We start from the raw sequence: 16,314 nt of genomic DNA on the forward strand, positions 1-16,314 counted from the left end.
TTACTCTTAAGCAATGTCTTGAGGAGTTTAATGTCGAGAAATAAATTTGTGTGAATGTCTGTAGTGCTTTATAAGATAGTACATGGAAGAGGTAGAGGAATCCTTCTCCTAGGAGATCTTTTCCTTAAAGAAAGAGCTTACACTCTGTAAGTATTGAGTACAAAACTCTGTGTGTTGGAGCTTTGGTCCCTGTTTTTCTTGTCCATACTCTGGGCCCTGCAGTGCTCTCCCTGTGCCCTGGGAGAGTGGCGTGAGGCTGCACTGGCAGGGCTGGTTCTGGGTACCATTTGGTTCTGGAGCCCAGCAGACCCCGGTGCCTGAGCAGGGCAGGATCTGGGCTCAGGGCTCTCCTGGGAGCCTGGCTGCTCACTGCTCTCTCCTGCAGCCCCTGGAGAATACAGCAGCAGAGATTTCTTGGAGGGCTCCTTGGGACTCCTCTCTCTGGAAAATGTCTTGGTTCAAAGTTCTGCTCCTCGATGTCTCAGTGCTCTGCATCTTCCCCCTCCCACCCCGATGCAGCGCCAGCATTGCCACAGCCTGGCCAGGTGTCCCAGGTGCTGGGGTGACACGAGGGCTGGCTCTGCAGAGGGGCTGGCAGCAGGGTGGGCACTGTCCCACCGTGGGCACTGTCCCACACTCACACTTTGGGTCAGGGGGCTGCAGGCCCCTGTGGGCCTCTGCCACCTGTGCCCATTCACCTGCTGTGCTGTGCTGCTTACACCTTTCCTCTCTCCATTTTCTCTGCCACTATAATGTGATTTAGGGAAAAGTCCCAGGAGCTGCTGATGGCCAGGAAAGTCCCCTGTGCTCTTGGGGGATGTGGTGCTGTAATTCCATGTGCAGCCAGGTAGGTACCACCTGTCTTCTGCTGAGCTGATATCAGGGCTCTTTCCATAAAGGGAACATTTCTCTTTAGAAATGACAGCAGACCACTGTCTCAAACCAAAAATGAAACACTAGATTTTGACCCTAGTGATATAACAAGACAGTGATTGATACCAAGCAAAAAACCCCAACACTTTATTGAGGGAAAAGTAATTTTTAGGAATTTTTTTTTTTAAAATGAAGGCATAGAAAGTTTAAATAGAAAGCAAACTGTAGCTTTTAATGAAATCAGTGGTTTTTTTTCCTCCCTATTAAGAATCCCCCAACCAATTTCTGAACCAGCTCAGGGTGGCCAAAGGTAATTCAAATAGAAGTTTAGACCAGATTGCATTTGGACTTGTCCTGGGTATTAATACATGCAACCAGGATATTTTCTCATTGTGTGAACTCTAAGAGAGAAAAGATAGGCTGTTGGGGTTTTTTTAATGCTGGTGCTAAAATTATCTGCTAGTTTTGAACATTTCTGTAACGATAGTTGCAGTGTTAACTCCCACAGCCACAGGAGCTGGGGAGCCTCGTGGCTGGGTTTGTAGTGCTCAGATCAGCTCGGGCTGTGCATGAAGGAGGCTTTGCTCCAGTAAACCAGAGTTTGCCTCTGTCACCCACTCCTGGAGAGGGCTGACCTCGCTGGAGGGGATGGTGGTCAGAGGAAGAGTCAGTAGAAGAGGTCAGTCCTTAGTGCTTCTGCCTTTTAGCAGGGTGGTTACACAAGAATTGGAGCTGTAGATCAGGTTTAGCAGGAGCTTTATTCCTGCTTTATCAGGTTTAGCAGGAGCTTTATCCCTTACCTTCATTGGTACATGGCACAGTCAGCCTGTGATGCCATAGCTGTCCTGTTTCCTTATGGATTTCTGTTTTACAGAAATCCATAGAATTCCACACAGACAGTCAGCACTGAGCTCCAAACCGCCCTGTGCAATCGCTGCAGGTTCTGCAGAGCTGGGCTCCTGCACTGCCCTGTGCTGGGCAGGACACCCATGCAGCATGCATTGCAGTGCCGGTGAGATGCTTCACTGCAGCACTGACAGCGTGGGGCCGGGCTCCTCAGAGCTTGAGTCACGGTGTCTGGAGCATGAGATCACTGTCTGTGCTCGGGGCAGGCGGCAGGGCCACGGGCAGGGCAGGGCCACCGGCAGGGCAGGGCCACCGGCAGGGCCACGGGCAGGGCAGGGCCACGGGCAGGGCCATCGGCAGGGCCACGGGCAGGGCCACGGGCAGGGCAGGGCCACGGGCAGGGCAGGGCCACGGGCAGGGCCATCGGCAGGGCCACGGGCAGGGCCACGGGCAGGGCAGGGCCACCGGCAGGGCAGGGCCACGGGCAGGGCCATCGGCAGGGCCACGGGCAGGGCAGGGCCACGGGCAGGGCAGGGGCAGGGGCAGGGCCACGGGCAGGGCCACGGGCAGGGCCACGGGCAGGGCCGGGCCACGGGCAGGGCAGGGGCAGGGCCACGGGCAGGGGCAGGGCCACGGGCAGGGCCACGGGCAGGGCAGGGCCACGGGCAGGGCCGGGCCACGGGCAGGGCCGGGCCACGGGCAGGGCAGGGCCACCCGCCGCAGCCCGGCTGCTGCTCCCGGTGCCTGGGGCCAGCATCCCTGAGCCTCCCTCAGCCTCCCTGCGGCCAGCGGGGCTGGGCTGGGCTGGCCATGCTGGCAGGGGATGCTCAGCTCCATGGCCAGCCCGGGCTGCCCTCCCAGCCCCGTGCCCAGCCCCGTGCCCATCCCGGGCTGCAGATGGGCAGTCTGGCCCCTCTGGGCTGGGAGAGGGGCAGGCACTGCCCAGGGACAGTGGGGCACAGTTGCAGCCAAAAGAATGAAAGAGCAAACTGCTCAAGGAGGAGCCCATGGAGGAGGAGGAGGAGGAGGCTGTGTGTGCAGAGGCAGCTGTGGGTGAGATGAGCTCAGAGCAGTTTTCCCAATGTGTTTTCCCATCCAGGTGGTCTGGGGGCACTGGGGATGGGGTGAGTGGGCTGGCACCAGCCTGTGATGCTCAGGAGGACACCGTGAGCCCACCTGCAGTTCTGCCTTGGAGCAGCCCCTTCCCGGTGCTCAGTTACATGCTCTGGGGATTCAGGCTTCTGGCTGTGAGTCCCTGTTTCTCCAAAGGAGACTCAGGAGCCTTAAGAGAAAACCAGTAGTCTTGAACAGTCTAGAAATCAAATCTGTTTTGTGATTAAGTTATTCAAATCAGAATGTGCCATATGCAGCTTTTCCCAATGGGATGCAGCCAGCAGATGCACTGGCAGCCCCTTCTCCCCCACCCTCTCCAGCTCACATTGGGTAAAACAAGTGCTGATGAACCAAAGAACAACCATTCTTTGAAATTCGGGCCAGTCTCTGCTCTGCCCCTGTACCTGAGGCTCTGGGATTGTCTAAGAGGAAATGTCAGACTCACAGGAAATCTGCAGGGCAGGGCCTTGAGTGCCTCTTTCTCCATTTTGTAGTGGTGCAGTAATGAGTGGGCCATGCTGGAATAAGAGCAGTGAAGTAGAAAAATATTTAAATGTATTCTCCACTGGGGTGGACTGGAAGCTGAATATGTGGGATTAGGGACTGAGTTCTAGCAGAGGGTCCATGGCTAAAGGATGGGGTGATGAGAGCTTTCTGGTGTTTTTTTTATTCTTCCATCACCTACAGAATACCAGAAGGTCATGGGTAGAAGGAATTCTCAGTGCTGAGACAAAATCCCTCCTGAAGCATTTGTTGAGCGATGGAAATTGAACAGGTTTGCAAAGGTCATTGCAGCTTTATCAATTCTAATCTTAAATTTTTCCCAAAGTCAAAGTGGAAGGAGAAGGGAGCAGAGAAAGCCCCTGGCCCAAGGGCTGTGCCTGTAATTTTGTGATATGGTGCAGAGAGTGCAACTCAGGCTGGGTGTGTGCATGTCCCAGGCTGGGTAAGGGATGACAGCTTGGCTGGGCTGGTGCAGCCCTGGAAGGAGCAGAGGTTCAGGAGAGAGGTGAGCAAACAGATCCATCCGCAGCAGTGCCAGGCTGTGGGGCTGGGGATGGCTCCTGCAGCTCACCAAGGTCCCTGGCAGTGCCAGGCAGGGCACCCTCAGCCTGCAGCAGCCTTTGCTGATGGTGAGCTGCCAGAGCTGCTGTGGCCAGGTGAGACAGAGCTTTGGGAAGGGCTCAGGGCCGGGACAGAGCCAGGAGAGTCCCGTGGCCAGGGCAGGCTGGGGCACAGAGCCCCGGGGCAGAGTCCTGGCTGTGCCTCGGAGCTGCTCTGAGCACGGGGGCTGAGCCCTCCCAGGAACCCAGCTCAGCTTGGGCAGCAGCCACTGAAACACTCAGAATTTCTGCTCTCCCTCCTCAGTGCTGCTTCATCTCAAATATGCATCCCCCCCCCCCCCCCATGCTCTAATTAAAAACCAAATGAGAGGGAGAGAGGAGGAGGAAACCAATAATGCCAGTTACACATTTGGCTTAGAAAAAAGAAAAGCGCACTCTAATGTGTTTGAGGACAATAAGGAGGAAATGATTCACGCTTAATAAACCTCTTTGCTGTTAATCTCTGTTAACCTAAGGGTTCTGTTACTTTATTGGAAAGTCTTCTCACTTTCTGTTGTGTCATTGGAAAGAAAGAACTTCCATTATTGTTTTTTGCAGGGGTTATTTATTGAACCCTGGGAGCACTGGGGTGCTGTGGAAACTGGGCAGCCTGGTTGCTGTTAAGGCAAGAACATTCTGTCCCTGTGGTGCTCCTTGCCCTGGTCTGTGCAGCACTGGGAGGTGCCCAGGTGCTCACAGCTCCCAGGTGGGTTAAGGGAGGCTGCTGGGCTCACCTGCTTGTTAAGGGGATTGGGATTTGCTGCCAGAGGGATCCAGGCTCCTACACCTGAGGGGCTGAAGGTGAGTGTGTGCTGGAAGGTTCCAGAAGGGACCCCAGAGCTCAAGATCCTGCTGGCCCTGCCTGGGGAGGGGGAGTGCAGCGGGTGGATGTGATCAGCACGCGGTGTTCGAACCCCCTGTTCTTCCTGCATGATGCACAGGCTGTCACAGCTTTCTCATCCCGTGGAGCCGTGCCCAGAAATTGATGTTGTGCTGCTGTAATCGGAGAGGAGCGAGGGGCAGGGTGGATATTGCCGAGAATCCCTCACATTTAACGATTTCCTGTCCAGCTGCAGCATCTGGCACCCTGTCCCGTGTGCCTGGCCTTCAAACATCCAAAGGTTTGTGTCCTGCCCTCACGGTCTGTGGCAGGCAGTGCTGCCCCTGCTTTCCTGAAGCTGCTGTGTTGGCAGGGGCCGGGTGACTCCTGTCTGTGGCAGGGGCTCAGGGGGCACCTGTGCCACCCTGTCCCTGTCTCAGTCCTGTGGTGCTGCTCAGGGGGCACAGGTGCCACCCTGTCCTCTCCCTGTCCCTGTTGGTGACCCTCCCTGCCCTGCAGTCCTGCTCAGGTGGGCACAGGTGCCACCCTGTCCTCTCCCTGTCCCTGTTGGTGACCCTCCCTGCCCTGCAGTCCTGCTCAGGTGGGCACAGGTGCCACCCTGTCCTGTCCCTGTCCCTGTTGGTGACCCTCCCTGCCCTGTGGTGCTGCTCAGGGGGCACAGGTGCCACCCTGTCCTCTCCCTGTCCCTGTTGGTGACCCTCCCAGCCCTGTGGTGCTGCTCAGGTGGCTGATTCCAGGTGAGGGAAGGTGGGAAATGACGAGGAAGAGCAGCACCAGAGCTGGCAGGGGATGTATAAGAAGAGAAAAAAAATATATTTTTGGGCAAATGTAGTGTCAGGACCAGCATGTGACAGAGCAGCTGATGTGCCTCTGGCTCCTGAAGCGATTCCCAAGAATTGCTCTCCCTCAGTCTCAGCAGGGCTCCTCTTCCCTTCTGACCCTGCTGGAGCCAAGTGTTCAGAGCAAGCCAGCCCCCCAGTCTGGGGGCTCACAGGAGGTCACCCTTGATTTGATATCAAATCCTTCAAGGGAAATTTCCCCGTGGTTTTAATACATTGGGGGTTTAACTCCAGCAGGAGTTTTGTCTTATTATTTCTGTGGATCAAACCATGTTTCTGAAATCTTTTCATTTTCTTTCTGAGGGAAAAGCTATTTGAAAGTCAGAGCTGGATAAAAATTAAAGCATGAACATTGTCTGACTGGATTTTAAGTCCTTTATAAGATATTTAGAGTGAAATAGTACAGCTGCACATCATTTCCTGCTAATGCAATCAATCCCCTCCTCTTGCAGTGTTGTTAGAGGCACATTTCTCTGGTTCTGGCCAGTGAATTTTGAAATATTCTTTGCATAAGTTTGCTGATTTCTCACTGTGTTTGTTTGACAATTATTTTGGTTATCTCAAAATCAGATTTTCAAATAAAGCAGTTTTCCCCCTCTGTGATTGCTGTGAAAATTACGCTTGGGAAATCAAAGCTTTCAGAGATCATTTTACTTTCATCTCTTGTTTTTGATGAGGTCCTAGCACATCAAAAAACCCCACTCAGAGCTGTCCATCCCTGCTCAGACATTTGCTATAGCAGGAGGCCTTGATGGCCCAGGAGGAGCCAGAGCCCTCCCAGCCCAGCACTCACTGGAGCCTGGGATGAGAACCCAAAATGTGCCCGGGCTGGGGATGCTGGGCTGGGACAGGGCCCTCTGTGGGCACCTCTGGGCAGGGCCTGACTGAAACTGCACACAGAGACCCTGCAGGAGCAAATTTCCACAGGAACAACCCTGAGTGGAGAGGATTCAGTGCTGGGCTGCCAGCAGCCAGAGGTCACCAACCCTCTAAAGGCTTTCTGTAGCTGGGGGCATTAAATAATTCAGTAGGCTTTCCATCCAGCCTCATGGAAAATTTTCTCATGTGCTAAAAAATTCTCCAGACCACCACCAGTAACTGAAATGAAGAGAGAAACCCAGCCTGAGCACTAACACTATGCTGTGGCAAAAATGAATAAAAAATTGCATGAAGGAGCAGCCCTCCTGGCAGAATATGACATTTAAATGTGTTTTCCTCCTACAATTTAAAACACAGGAAGTGAGGAGATGCAAGAAGGCTCTCACTTGAGGTTCAAAGAGCTCTCATGTAAAGGATCAATAGATCCAGCACTGTATTTAGTGTCATGCTAAATGCTGGACCAGGCAATTATTTTGATTCATCACGGCGGTAAGTGAAGCATCAAAGTGTGACAGAAAATTCTTGTGTTTTCTTTTTTCTTATGTAACTGAAATATTTCATCTTTAGAGGCAGTTATGTTATGATTGCTCGTCTGCTCTTGGCAGCCATTGCCAATGGTTTGTTAATCCAGTGTGAGTTGTACCAGTCTGATCCAGGGGTACCTGTGCCATGGGGACCCTTCCCCACAGCAGCACCTGTGGCCTGTGAGGCACCTGACTGGGGGATGAGGGTGCAATACCTCATTTGTATATTAGTTTCTTTTGAAGTAATTCAAATTCTGCTTAAAAATTCTGCAGAAAGTTCTTTAGGGCCCTGCAAACTCTGAGACTCATTTATACATTTTGGTACAAAAGCACCTTCCAGAGAGGTCTGTGTGTTTTGTTGCTGTGTAGCCAGAGGTGCCTCTGAGGCTGCTCATTGCCTGTTCTTAGCAACATTTCTGCCTGAAGTCCTTGTGCAGTCTCAGGCTACGATCCCACCTCAAGGACTGACCTGACCTGCAGAGCAAGGCAGGCAGCTGGAGTCTGGATTGCTGGTAGTACCAGTGGAAAGCACAGAATCTACATCAGATATAATGTATTATGAGTGAGATTTATAACAGGATTACAGGAAGCAGTTAGTTAAAGCTACTGGCAGTAAACAGGGATTAAAATATTTATCTAGCTAAAATATGAATAATGGAGTAATTCATGTAGTTATGCAAAGGAGCTGTGTGCTTTATACTGACAACAAATAGCACAGTATCAGTAATATCAGTAATATTTCCCAATGTCCATGTATCAAAATCCTTCCACGCCTTTCCCTTCCAGCCCAACTCCCCTGGTGTCTGTCAGTGCCTGAGGGGGATTTCCTGCAGCTGCAGCCACCCTGACAGGGCACAGAGCTCCCCCAGTGCAGCTCTGCCTCCCTGGGACATCAACCCCTGCCCTCTGGAGGGTGTGGGATGGCAGCTACAGAGCAGCTGGCTGCTAATAGTAATTATAATAATAAAAATGCTCCTGCATTTCTGTATTGCTCTTCCAACAGTTGCACTTCTTCTAGTTCAGCTCTGTGTGATCAGGGTTATTTTACAGGAAGGTCTGGTCTTTCTTTGGGGAAGTGGTTGAGATTTTAGACTTCCACAAGTCCTGTCTAATATTTGAAACTTTTTACACAGAATTCTTCTTTCTGGCCCAGATGCTGCTGCAGTATCCCTCCAGTTCAGCTGCTCTGACATGCACTCTGTAAAACTGTGAGTGAGTGTAAAGCAAACACTTTCTGCCTCCACAGAAATGTATTGGTGGCCATGAGCAGCCCCAGAGGTTTCACTTTTTACTTTTTCCATCTCCCCCTTGCCAGGAACAGCTTCCAGTAAGAAGCACATCTACAGGGATGCTCCCAGGTGTGCTGTGACATTTCACCCTGGACAGGTTGCAAGTTCCCCTGTTGTTGCAGCTCTGTAAAACTGAGCTTAACTCTGCCTGGACTGATAAAACCACCTGGTGGGAAAGCATCAGCTTCATCTGGAGGATCTGTGCTGTTCTCTGAAGGCCAAAGCACAGACCTGGGGCCAGCTTCATTCTGAGCCAACCTCACAGGTTCCAGCTGCCACCAGCACTCCCCAGCATCCTCTTCTTAATCTTCTGGGTGAGAAAAATATCGTTCATTCCTTGTTTAGGCCTAAGGAAGGAAAGCTCATTGGTTCGCTTGCTGCTCATTGCTTGCTGCTTTTACTCTCCAGTCAGCTTAAATGTTTAAAATATTCAGCAGAGAGGATTAAGCAGCACAGCTGGCCTTGATCCTGTGTCTGGCTGAATTCCCCAGGTGATCGGTCATGCTGCTCCCCGGTGTCTCCCAGCAGCTGCTTATTTCCTAAGCTGTCCTCTGCTGACAGTAATAAATTCAGCCCCTGGGGTGGTCCAGGAGATGGGCATTAACGATGGTCTTTGGGTGGCCAGCGCCTTTCCCTCCTGGGTCAGACCACCCCAGCACTCTGTGAGCTCTGCTGCTTTCTTTCTGCAACAGATTGGTCTCACTGCACTGCATCAACGCAAATTACTCAGTCAATTTTGGATTTGAACTCCATCTTTTATGCATCACTTGTGAGTCTTATGTGAGCTGTGTTTTTGATTTTTGGTATGTGCAATGATTCATCCCCTCCTGGCACTCTGTGGGGCTGAAGTTTGCTCTTCCTCTCAAACGGTGCATCCCAAGTGGAGCTTCAGCCTTTGTGAGCCAGCACAGAGCTCATGAAAAATGATAATTTAAATAATACGAGCAGTGGCAATCAAAGAAAGTAAATACGGTATTAAAACAAGGCAAAAATGTGTGGTATTGGAAAACTGTTTCAGCTCAGGAGCTCAAAGCTGTGTGGTGGGACTCATGGAGGGGATCAGTGTGTGCAGCCAGGGACAGGCAGAGCAGCTGCTGAAGGATTGCCCGAAGGGTAAAGAGGCATGAAACGACCTCATTTAACACCTTGGCTGCTAAAATGGGAGGGAGCTCTTTCTATTGCAAAAGCCTTTCTGCTTTTTCTTCCAAGTAGGGGGGAAATATAGGGAGGAGAAGTGGTGTTTATTGCACAGTTGTTTTGAGGAAAAAGCTGGTTTTATAAGGTATAAACAGGAAACAGAGCAGAAGTGAGTTGCAAACCCACGAGGTGCCTCTCCCCTGGATTCAACCAAATGCCATTTTTCCTGGAAAGCAGAGCAGAGCCTCCCCCATGTGCTCCCATCTGATTCTTTAGGGGCAGCAGTTCCCCCTGGTGTGAATTCCAGTGTGCCCAGTCATGCCCCAGGGATCCCCAGCCAGCATCCAGCTCTGGGGACAGGGAGAGGGGCTTTGGGTAGGAGGTGACTCCAGCAGAGACAGGCATTGCCTAGCAGAGCTGTGGCTGTCACGGGCACGGGCAGCAGCTCTGTGAGAGAAGAGAAAAGAGAGAAGAGTGTTCCTGCAGTTCCAGCCTGGGTCTAGACCAGCCCCTCTCCGTGCCCTGGGGCTTCCCAGAGCCTCCTCAAGGCAGACCCAGCTCTCAGAAGTGTCCCCATGCAGGCCCAGCAGTGACTCAGCAACGCAACACAGAGCCTGTCAGCAAGGACACCTTGTTCTCTAAGTACACTGTTTTTTCTTTTTTTCTTTAATATCTTCTAATTATGTTCTCATTGGTATTGATCCTGTGCTCTTTTAGAAGCCAGATTCATCCTTTGCTCTTAAGAAGCAGAAAAGCAAACACTTGGAGCCTGAGCTGCTCTGTGGTCCCCAGCCATGTCTTCTGGGCTCGTTTGCTGGCTGACAGCTGGTGTGGGACTCTTGATTGCATTTTTAGGGATGGCATTTTACAGTGTGTCAGAATCTCATGTCTGTCTCTTTTCCCTGCAAACCACTTGTGGACAGTTGGCCAAACGAAGGATTTATGTTTAAAATTTATTTTTTTTTTTAAGTTGTGAGATTCTGTTGCCAATTCTCCTGTCATTCTCCTGTCCTATTTACTGCTTGGACTTGAAAAGCATAACGATTTTTGAAGGCTTTGTTTTTAAACTCTGCTCTTGCTTTTCCTTTGTGGCTGCTTTGACAGACTCCTCTGATGTATATTTCAGTATAGGTTGATGTGAAGCTAATGAGAAGGCAGATGTTTATTTACAGAAATATGGGTTCCATTTGTAAAATTATTTCCTAGTAGGGAGAACATTGCTTTCCAATTACCTTACATTCTAGGAGGGCTTTTTTATAAATTTCTTTACAGCTTGGTTTTTAAACTGTATATTGCTACAGGCATATAAAACTGCCAGTAAACCCCAACACCACAACTTCAGCAATCATTCTAAAACACAAAAACATTCTAAGGTTATTTCAAGTCAAGAAACGGATTTACACATCATAAAAAAGTGTATAAAATCACCACCAATTTACAACTCTGACTAATAAGTACTAAATAGAAAAAGATTAAGTTCATAAATTCTCAGACTTTGAGTTGTCTGGAGCCTGATTTTCATGAAGTAAAACTTTGTAAAATTGAGAACAAGAGAGCTTCTATCTTGCCTGCCATACAAGCCCCAATCCTTGTTATGTATACCCTGATTAGACTTTTGTCACTTCATCTTTTTGTTACTACCCTTGGCACCATGAAATCATTGTATAAATAGGAGCAGAGCCCCTCTGTGGTGTATGGCCACAAACGAGGGCTCTGTATAAAAGCCTGCCCACCCAAATCAAGCCCAGAATTCAGCTCTGTGTGTGCCTGTGACTGGCCCCAGCAGCTCCCTCTGCAAGGAAGAGATTCCCTCATCCTCCCTTTGCTGCTCATGGCTGCTGCTGTTTCCTCATCCTCCCATTGCTGCTCATGGCTGCTGATGTTCCCCCGCCCTCCCTTTGCTGCTCATGGCTGCTGATGTCTCCTCACCCTCCCTTTGCTGCTCATGGCTGCTGCTGTTTCCTTGCCCTCCCTTTATCTCGTGGCTGCTCCTGCTCTAGCTCTGCTGGGTCCAGTGGGCTCAGTCCCATGGAGCAATCTGCCCTTATCTTACTGGGCCCAGGCTCATGCAGAGCCAGTTGTGTTCTCACACTTGTTTGTGGAGCAGTAAAATCCCTTGAGGTTGTTTCCACTGCTGTTTCCTCCCTTTCCCCTGGACTTCCAAAGCTGAGCTCCTCTGGCCCATTGAAGGCTGCAAAGGGGGGATCCTAGCAGATCCTGGGGGACCCTTCAACTCCCAGGGCTGCCTGCGATGGCAGAGCAAAATTACAGCCATTATCTCCAAACCTGCACTTCTGCAGCTGTCCCCTAAATGTTGGAATCCCCTTTGATGAAAGGGGGAAAATAAGTATTCTTGGTAACCAGTGTGCCCTCTCAAAGAACTTACTGGCACAGCAGCTGGTGGAACTTGGCTGTGTTCCTGTAAAAGACTAAATGAAATATGTTATTTTAATTTTTGATTCACTTTGAATGAGTTTTATGCAGTCCCATTACCTTGTCTTCAGGGAACTGGTTTCTGAGACTTCACTTACTTGTTTACTTCTGGATTCAATTTTATAAGGCTTGGTCTCTTCAATGCTTTTGAGGAAAATCCCTTTTCTCTCTCTTTTGTATAAGATGAAAAACTATTTCCCTCTTTTACTGAGAGAAAAATCACCATCCTGAGTTGTACTGTGTGACTCTGGTGGGAGAGGAGTATTTTTAGCCAATCAGGACTGGAGATGTGACTTAGGAATGTGTGTAAAAGTGTGTGAGTGAAGATCAGAGCAAACCCCAGCAGAGCTGCAGCCCCCAGAGCTCAGCTCCCACCTCTGCACCCGGGGCAGGAGAGCTGCCCCACCCAGGTGCAGCCTGGCAAGGGCTCCTGCAGCCTCACAGCTGCCCAGGAGGGCTGAAGGAGAGCAGCACCTGCCCTGCTGCCTCCCAGGGGAGGCCTGGGTGTGGCTGGGGGCACGCTGGTGCTGAGGTCTGTGTTTGGGGGGCACACTGGTGCTGGGGTCTGTGTGTGTCTGGGGGCACACTGGTGCTGAGGTCTCTCTTTGGGGGGCACGCTGATACTGAGGTCTGTGTGTGTTTGGTTGGCACACTGATGCTGAGGTCTCTGTTTGGGGGGCACACTGGTGCTGAGGTCTGTGTGTTTGGGGGGCACACATGCTCAGGTCTCTCTTTGGGGGGCACACTGGTGCTGAGGGTTCTGTGTGTGTCTGGGGGCACACTGATGCTGGGGTCTGTGTTTGGTGGCCACACTGATGCTGAGGAGCTCAGGCCTACCTGTGAGGGTTCCCAGTCTGGCAGCAGCCTGGGCTCACTGGGTGCATGCAGGGCTGGTGCCAGACTGGAACCCAGGACTGCTGCATTCATGGGGCCTGTCCCTCTCCGCCTCTTCCACAGCCTCAGCTCAGCAGTGCTGTTGCTTTAGGCTGTCATAATTTGATTAAACCCTGATTTGTCTGGAAAGGTGAGTCACCTGTAATCAGCACATTAAATGAAAGACCTCTGCGATTTCCTACTGCAAAATAATCTCAAATTCAATAAAGGTTCAATTCCACATTTACAAGCCCTGATGCTTTCAGCTCTCTAATCACTGTTTCCTGCCAAGCACGAAAGTCTTTTCATTTCCTGGAGTGTGAGCACAAACAACTGTGTGAGAGCTGCAGGCTGAGGGCTGAGCTGCTGTGTGCAGGACCCTGCACATTCAGAGACCACCTCACCTCAGCAGGAACCCAGGATTTTCATGTTTCCAAGACATTTTATGGAATAACACTGCTAGCAAGCATCTTGTCAGTCTGTTGATGTCCAGAGAGATTGGAGCAGGCAGTAGGTGAAGTAAGTCAGCATCCACCAAGTTTCCAGACTCTGGTGGTCTGTGTTGGGTGGTGTCCAGGTAGAATGGACAGGAATTTGGGTTCTGGAATCATTCCAGCCCTTAGGGAGCTCTGGGGAATGTGCTGCCCTATCAGATCACAGGGCTCCCCTGTCACTGAGAGGTTTGTCCCCACGAGGAGCCTCGTGGTGAGGGCAGGGACAAGAAGAGCTGCCGACCATCTCACCCTTTTTGGTCTCATGTGCCTAGAGCCAGTGAGCCAGGGAAGCAGATGGGAACTGCTGAGCTTTGGGGGGCTTTTCTGTGTGGGCAGGATCTGGGTGGGGGCCAGGGTGGTCTCCTGAATGACTCAACAAAAAGTAAAAAGAGCAGCAAGGTCATTTCACGAGCAGATTCCCTCAAGAATGACTGTTATACACCTCTGTAGTTTGAGAACATCAGCCAGACAGTGAATGAGCTCCTTGGAGAGCAAGGGTTTGCTGTGTGATTTCTGTGGCAGTCTGAAGCACACTGACGGTGGTTCTGAGGAGGGGAAAAGGCCAGAAGAGTGACCCAAGGGCTCTGGCTGTGCAGGGTCCCTCCAGTCTGATTCACACTGGCAGAGACAAGGCTCAGGCACTGGGAGCTGTGCAGGAAGAGCAGGAGATGCCTCTGTGGGAGCTGCTCTCTCCCTTTGTTGTGTAGCTCGACACTGTCATGTTTGAGGAGCTTTTGTGGGGAGGGAAGCTGAGAAAGAGATTGGGCTGTCAGCTAAGGATTGATGCTGCTTGTGTGTACTCACTGACATGCAGCAGTATTGCCTCCAGAGATATTCCTAGAGCTGGAAAGTCCAGCACTTAAAGGCTTTGTGGAACAATGGCTTCCTATAAAGACAGAGAGGCAACTTTTATCTCAAGCATGCTTGAGATTTTTTTCCACTTGGCACATGCAGAGTCCATTAGACTCAAAGTGATCCAAAGATAATGATAGGAGCACAAGAAAAAAAGGAAATGGAGGGAAGTGCTTTTAACTCCAGCGATCTGAAGTGTCAAAGATAAATAATACATAGATTGGCATTGCTTTCTGAAGGTACCACCGAGCCTGATGGAGATTTCAGTGCTGAGAAATCACGTGTGCCCCACGGAGGAGCCAGGTCAGGGGTGCCAGAGCTGAGCTGGGGCAGCTCCTCTGTCTGTGCTCCTCTGATGGCAGCAGGCTCCTGCAGCACCCTCGTTTGTCAGGAGCTGTGTCAGTCCTGGTTAATCAGCTCCTTGTGAGAATTTACAGGGAATTTACAGGGAATTTACAGAGTCTGCTCGTGCAGCAGTGGGGAGGGAGGGGAGGGGAGGGTTCCCTTTGTGAGGCTGGGCTCTCCGTGCTGGGCAAGCGGAGCAGCTTGGAAGGGAAGGCAGCGCTTTCCCTGGAGGCTCTCCCCAGATGGGATAACGCGATCCTGTGGGACTCCCCCTGTGCCTGCTGGCAGCCACTGCTCTGGGGGTGGATGACTGAACCTAGAGCAGACCGGGGCACCTGTGGGGCCCAGGGGGATGGCACCAGGGACCCCTGGCACCAGGGCCATGGAGGAGAGAAGGGGAGAGGGTTAATGGGGTAGAAGGTCCCTGGGGACAGTCTGTGGCAGAGGGGAAGGGGAGCACCAGAGAGGGTGAGAGATGGGGAGCAGGAGCCCAGGATGGAGCCCAGGGCAGCCAGGGACAGAGGAGCTCTGCACTGGCCACAGGGGTCACCTCTTGTCACCTGGACCTGCTCCCCACAGCCCAGCCCATTCCCAGGGGAGAGCCCTGGGTGCCAGGGGAGCAGCTCCAGCTGCTGGGCAGGGCCAGAGGGGTTTGGGGGAGTCTCCTGCACTGAACTGGCTCCAGCAAGGGTTGATGGGCTGCACAGAGCCCTGCTGCCACAGCCTCATCCATATTCATAGCATGAGAGCTTTGCACTCACCAAAAATTGGATTGCCTGGCTTCCCAACCTTTAATAGACACAGTGTGTGGCTCTGTGTGGTTCTAACAAGGCAGATAACACACACCCTGCAAGCTGGTGGCAGTCTTATATTGATTTTGAGTAATTCTGGTTTCTGTCTTTTGACCAACTATCACTTTCTGTTGTGATAATTAAAGTGCATTTTCACAGTGTGGCAGGAAGCCCTGATTTTCTGTGTGCAATACACTGAGTTCCCACATCACAAGGGGAACTATTGGGAAATCCATAATTGCAGGGCTTTGGCAACCTTTAAATATTTCCATGGTTACTGAGGGGAAGGAGTTTCCCATTGGTTGGTGCAGTAATTATTTCAGTGACAAGGATGAACATGATTTTTGAAGTTGTTTGGTAGAGTGTTATTTGGATTTAACTTAATTTTGTAGCTCTTAGAGTACAATTTCCATATAAGCTGTTTGTTGTTTTCCATTAATGAGAAGCATTAAAACTTTGGCTAATTGTGCCAGTGGAATGATGTGGAAAACTTTGCCACTGGTGCTTTTGCATCACTCTCAAGTGAATGAGGAAAGCCATATTCTGGTGACCCTTTGCCTTCACTGTGGTTTGTGTCTGGATTTCTTGTCAATACTAAATATTGTGTTTTTACTGATAAAAAAAATCAAGTTTTTACTGATAAAAAAAATGAAAGGAAAAATCAAAGTTGTAACAAAAAACTGATGAATTTATGCCTTGGGTGCATCCACGTGAAAATGAATGTGCTGAGATCCCACGTGGGCCAGCTCTGAGCAGCTGGGGCCTGGCTGGTTTTGGGGTGTCTCCATCATGTTCCTCACAGTCAGGAGGGGACAGAAATTGCCTGTGGAGAGGCTGGAGGGGGAATGGCAGGGCTCTGGGGGGCTGCTGAGACTTCCCTTCTAGAACGTTCCCATGAACAAAGGAGGCCAGCACTAGCTGAATAAGTGCCTTATGAAATACTGCTCGCCTCTGCAGCAGCAAGGACATGACAGTAATTCTGGAGAGAGCCCAGCCTGTGCTGCTCTGAGGCTCTTGTGCAGGGGCTGTGAAATGATGCCAGCTCCTGGAGCCTGCTTTCCTCGTGTGCTTGTTCCTGACTG

At 51.0% G+C, this 16,314-nt stretch overlaps 1 long non-coding RNA gene across 1 annotated transcript in view; it reads left to right on the top strand.

Annotated features, from left to right (window-relative positions):
* The first annotated feature begins 4,576 nt into the window (after nucleotides 1-4,576).
* LOC139597118 (uncharacterized) overlaps nucleotides 4,577-16,314 on the top strand; it is a 35,108-nt gene continuing 23,370 nt past the window's right edge. Inside the window, exons 1-2 of the long non-coding RNA XR_011681514.1 lie at nucleotides 4,577-4,736; nucleotides 4,877-5,056. This is a non-coding gene — a long non-coding RNA (uncharacterized lncRNA). The remainder of the gene's footprint in view (nucleotides 4,737-4,876; nucleotides 5,057-16,314) is intronic.

The sequence above is a fragment of the Agelaius tricolor genome, unplaced genomic scaffold, assembly GCF_023055355.1.
Source record: "Agelaius tricolor isolate 1412-34295 unplaced genomic scaffold, bAgeTri1.0.p SCAF_17, whole genome shotgun sequence".
Taxonomy (NCBI): Eukaryota; Metazoa; Chordata; class Aves; order Passeriformes; family Icteridae; genus Agelaius; species Agelaius tricolor.